Here is a 6,218-nt window from a genome sequence, read left to right as displayed (position 1 = left end):
AGGGAAAAAACACTAAAGCCATCGTGGGACGCCTGGCAAATGTGAAACATCGAAACTATTTTGTACACAAAATATGCATGAAAGGTGATTTATTAAAACAACAATCAAAAATAAAAATAAAAAATAAAAAATTAAAAATTTCCTAAAAATCGAGACGGTCTCATTCTTTTATTCAGTTACTTTAGTAATAATAATATTTGATTTTGGTGGTATACCATTGATGGTATTACTGTGACAATTGGTCGATTGTCTTGAATTACTTGATTGTGCGTCATAGTGTGATTTAGCATTCTTTGCAAGAGGTTGCTCGCTTTCATTTTCTAAATTATCACTATCACACATATTTTCAGCGTTTCTGACATATATGACAGTGTAAGTCACTGAATTCACGCTGTATTCATACAGCGTAAGCCTTAGAAGCAGCTAAGATACTCGGTTAACTGATTATGGCAAGAGCAGCGTTTTCTCTCGGTGGTTTCGGTTCAGGTTTCGCTAATACGCAAGACGAATTAAAAAAATTAGCGCAACAGGCGCTCTCCCATTCAAATCAACTTATCATAGGCAAATCATTGAAGGGTTGGAAGGAAGTTGAATACGAAGTAGTTCGAGATGCATACGACAATTGTATCGCAGTTTGCAGCATGGAGAACATCGATCCGCTTGGAATTCACACTGGTGAATCAATTGTCGTTACACCTAGTCAAATTCTGTCGAATCGAGAATACAACGTGCTTCGTACTACGGCCATCAAAGTGATCAGATATTTTGGAATAGTAGGATAATGTAATATACAATACGCTTTAAATCAAAATTGCGAAGAGTATTACATCATTGAAGTTAATGCAAGACTATCGAGAAGTTCTGCATTGGCTATCAAACCAACCGGTTATCCTCTTGCTTATGTAGCTGCTAAATTAGCACTGAGTTATCATTTACCGGATATTCATAATTCCGTAACTGGACGAACGACAGCTTGTTTCGAGCCTAGCTTGGATTATTGCGTTGTCAAAATACCAAGATAAGATCTCAGCAAACTCCAACGAGTCAGCACAAAAATTGGTAGTTCTATGAAAAGCGTAGGCGAGGTAATGGCGATTGGTCGCAAATTCTAGGAAGCTTTCCAAAAAGCATTGAGAATGGCTGACGAAAATGTTAATGGTTTCGATCCGTACACCAACTCTGTCAACGACGAGGAATTGGAAAAACCTACGGACAAGAGAATGTTTGTTTTCGCTGCTTCCATAAAAGCTGGATATTCTATGGATCGTCTCTACGAACTAACAAAAATAAATCGTTGGTTTCTGCAAAAGATGAAGAACATAATCGATCTATATTCGGTTTTGGAAACTACCGATCATACAAGATTATCGCATGACATGCTGTTACGTGCAAAACAAATTGGATTTTCCGATAAACAAATAGCTACGGTGATTAAAAGTTCTGAACTAGCAGTGCGAATACAAAGACAAGAAAGTAACATCAGACCTATGGTTAACAAATAGGTACCGTTGCTGCCGAATGGCCAGCGACTACGAATTATCTTTATTTGACTTACAATGGTATAACCCACGATATCGATTTTCCTGGGGGTTATACAATGGTTATAGGTTCTGGAGAAAACAGAATTGGCAGTTCTGTAGAATTCGATTGGAGTGCTGTAAGTTGTCTACGTGAACTTCGAAATTTGAATCGTAAAACCATTATGGTTAATTATAATCATGAAACAGTGAGCACGGATTACGACATGAGCGATCGTCTTTACTTCGAAGAAATTACATTCGAAGTAGTAATGGATATTTACGACAACGAATCGCCAGAAGGAATCATTTTATCTATGGGTGGACAATTGACGAACAATATTGCTATGAATCTTCACAGACAACAAGCTAGAATACTTGGAACATCACCAGAATCTGTAGACGGTGCGGAAAATCGATTTAAACTTTCTCGCATGTTGGATGGAATTGGAATTTCACAACCCAGATGGAAAGAATTGACTAATCTCGAATCCGCAATTGAATTTTGCCAAGACGTTGGTTATCCTTGTCTAGTGCGACCATCTTATGTTTTAAGTGGTGCTGCTATGAATGTCGCACACTCTAATCAAGATCTTGAATCTTATTTGAAAAGTACCAGGGAGGTCAGCAAGGAACATCCCGTTGTGATATCAAAATTCATCTTGGAAGCAAAAGAAATCGACGTGGATGCTTTAGCGTACGACGGTTTGATTCTATGCATGGCTGTTTCTGAACATGTCAAAAATACTGGTGTTCATTCAGGAGATGCTACATTAGTAACACCCTCGCAAGATATCAATGCAAAAACTTTAGTAAAAATCAAATCGATTTCCAAAGCTGTTGCTGCATCTTTGAGAGTAACTGGTCCCTTTACCATGCAATTGAGCGCCAAAGACAACGAATTAAAAGTGATAGAATGCAACGTAAGAGTTTCAAGGTCTTTTCCATCCGTTTCCAAAACATTGGATCACGATTTTGTCGCAATGGCAACACGATTGATAGTTGGTGAATCAGTTGGACCTGTAGATGTTCTAGCTGGGTGTGGAAAAGTTGGTGTTAAAGTACCGCAATTTTCATTCTCGCGTTTAGCAGGTGCCGACGTCATGTTAGGTGTTGAAATGGTATCAACGGGAGAAGTTGCTTGCTTCGGAGAAAATCGTTACGAGGCGTATCTCACAGGAATGATGAGTACTGGTTTTCATATACCGCAGAAAAGCATCTTATTATCAATAGGAAGTTTCAAACATAAAATGGAATTATTACCGGCCATTAGCAGTCTGCACAAGATGGGTTACAATTTTATGCCAGCATGGGCACTGTGGATTTTTACAGTGAATACGGAGTCGAAGTTGAACCGGTGCAATGGACATTTAAAAACATCAGCGTTAACGAGGACTCCAGTCCGAGAGAATCAAGGCATCTTGCTAATTTTCTTTCGAAAAAACAATTCGACTTCGTCATTAATTTGCCAATGAGAAATGGTGGTGCTAGACGTGTGTCAAACTTCATGACACATGGTTATCGTACCAGAAGATTGGCGTAGATTATTCTGTTCCACTTGTCACGGATGTTAAATGTGTTAAACTTCTTGTCGAGGCAATGAGAATATTAGGTGGATGTGCCCCGCGCATGAAAACGCACACTTATTGCATGCCTTCACGAAGAATGAAAAACTACCGCGTTTCATAGATGTTCACGTACACACTCGTGATCCTGATGAAAATCACAAAGAAGATTTGGCATCATGCATGGCTGCCGCTTTGGCTGGTGGTATCACCATGATATTTGCTATGCCCAACACCAGTCCAGCTGTCGTTGATCATCAGATCTTTGCCTTGGCAAAAGAGCATACCGTAGCTGGTGCAAGATGCGATTATGCTCTTTTCGTTGGTGCCTCATCGGACAATTACAGTAAAATACCAGAACTCGCACCCCTTGCCATAGGCCTCATGATGTATCTGAATGATACATTCACGACGCTTTGTTTGCTGAATCTGAACGTTTGGATGAAGCATTTTCAAAACTGGCCTAAGAAATATCCTATATGTGCTCATGCCGAGGGACAAACTACAGCAGCAGTTCTACTTTTGGCCAATTTGTATGACAGACCTGTTCATATTTGTCATGTTACACGAAAAGAAGAAATTCAGATCATACGTACTACCATAGAAAAGGGTCTAGCAGTAACTAGTGAAATATGTCCACACCATCTTTTCCTTCGTCAAGATGATCTAAAACGAATAGGTGAAAGAAAGGGTCAAGTACGACCTTGTTTAGTATCTAAAGAGGACCAACAAGCGTTATAGGACAATTTAGATGTGATCGATTGTTTCGCAACGGATCATGCACTTCACACCATTGAAGAAAAATTAAGCGAAAATTCGCCACCAGGTTTTCCAGGATGGGAAACAATTTTAGCATTGTTACTAAATGCCGTACACGAACGAAGACTTACGATAGAAGAACTGGTCGAGAAGTTTTACAAGAATCCAAAAAAGATATTCAACATACCAGATCAACCAAATATCTACATTGAAGTTGATCTCGACGATGAATGGGTGATACCGGAAGCAATGCCATTTAGCAAAACTCAATGGACTCCTTTCACAGGTATGAAAGATCGCGGATCTGTTCACAGAGTTATTCTCAGAGGTGAAGTAACTAATGTCGAAAAAGAAATTCTGGTTAATCCAGGTTTTGGTCAGGATATCAGAGAAATGAATGAAATATAAAACATCAGTATATTGTCAATGCAAAAACGATCGATGTGGACGTCGACCATCCAATGCTACTCGGAGTTCAACGAAATATTTCACCTTTTTCCTTTAGTAGTTCAATACGTCACAAGAGCGATAATAGTACAAATTTACATCTACAATCGACACCTTCGAGTCATGTTAGTTGCAATCTGACCGGTCATCATATTCTTTCGGCAGATACATTTAATAAAGAAGAACTGAAAGAGGTGTTTAATCTTCCGAAACATTTCGGAATGCGATTCGAAAAGAATGAACTTTGGATCACATACTGAGAGGAAAAATTATGGCATCTATTTTTTACGAAGATAGTACCAGAACATCGTGCAGTTTTTTAGCTGCTATGGAACGACTGGGTGGGAGGGTTATTTACTCTAATGGATCTACGTCATCGGTTAAAAAGGGTGAAACCTTAGAAGATTCTGTGGCTGTAATGGCTGTTTATGCGGATGTTGTTGTCCTTAGACACCCTGAGCTTGATGATGTTTCAAAAGCATCTCAACACTGTAGAAAACCTCTAATAAATACCGGCGATGGTATTGGTGAACACCCCACTCAGGCCTTATTGGATATCTTTACGATTCGTGATGAGATTGGAACTATTAATGGTTTAATGACCGCTATGTTCGGGGATTAAAAGCACGGAAGAACCATTCATTCTCTTTCCAAGTTACTGACTTTGTCAACGTTGAACTTCGATATGTTTCTCCACCCGGGCTTGAAATGCCCGAACATGTGATAGATTATGTGTCAAAGCGTGGCGTATCTCAGGAAATGTTTAAAAGTTTTGAGGCAGCATTACCAGATACGGATGTATTGTATATGACACGTATTCAACGTGAACGTTTCGCTACGCAGGCGGAATATAGACAGGTTTGTGATCATTTCATAGTGACGCCGCAATTAATGTCACGCGCAAAGAATAAAATAGTGGTAATGCATCCCTCTTCCACGTGTTTTCGACATTAGTACAGAATTTGACATGGATCTTCGAGCCGCATATTTTAGACAAGCGGAGATCGGCGTTTATGTTCGCATGGCTCTCCTTGCTATGGTTCTCGGACGTATCTGATTCATCGATGATAACTGTCTTCTTATTAAAACCGGGCACTTGTTTGTAAATCAAGGTTTGTCAAACTACAACAAATAATACAAAAGAAATAAAGAAAACTAACATTTCGACGAGGACCTAGGACATCACTTATCCGAAATTCTAATTAGACTGTGATAAAAAAAATAATAACTGTGAAATTGCAAAACACTAAACGTTCATATTTTTGTTTTCTTTTTTTAACGCATTTATCCACTAAAATTATTATTATTGTTATTATAATATAAACATTCAAATATTTTTGCACGATTTAAATATTTAGAACAGAAAATGTAAGACAAAATGATTATTCGATGATCATGATATTTTATCAAACTTCCTCGAGAGAATAGAAAAATTCTTTTTTATTACAATCATTGCGATTAATAACGATCATAAGTTCGATTGATTTTTGACGTAATACGATAATTGTATTAAAAAAAAAAACACGTGTGTAAATATAGGATATATATTTTATAGAGAATCTGTGCAATGCAGTCATTGTGTAAAAAACCTAGGAATTGTCCACAATACCGAGTCATTTTTGTCAATGTAGGAAACAAAAGAACACCATTTGTGCTTCACACACATCAACATTAAGTTTCAGTTTATAGAGATACGCACAGTCTTAACATCCCGCTGCATGCTCGCTTTTGTGTGTGTGTTTGATGTGTGTTTTTGTATTCAACTAGCGATCACTAAACCCACAAATATTCTCTCAGACACACATTTGTGTTCTTGTAACATTATACACAGCTTTCTCATATAGTGTACACTAAGCATAAATTTGTTGTCCATAAGCATTTATATAGTCTACACACATATACACACATACATCAAGCATTCAAATAATTG

The 6,218-nt window shown here is 38.0% G+C and overlaps 1 pseudogene; it reads left to right on the top strand.

The window, feature by feature from the left end:
* The first annotated feature begins 431 nt into the window (after positions 1 to 431).
* LOC122513661 lies at positions 432 to 5,345 on the top strand (annotated as a pseudogene).
* Positions 5,346 to 6,218: the final 873 nt, after the last annotated feature.

This window comes from Polistes fuscatus, unplaced genomic scaffold (assembly GCF_010416935.1).
Source record: "Polistes fuscatus isolate 324 unplaced genomic scaffold, CU_Pfus_HIC Scaffold125, whole genome shotgun sequence".
NCBI lineage: Eukaryota > Metazoa > Arthropoda > Insecta > Hymenoptera > Vespidae > Polistes > Polistes fuscatus.
This window is presented reverse-complemented; position numbering and strand designations above follow the sequence as displayed.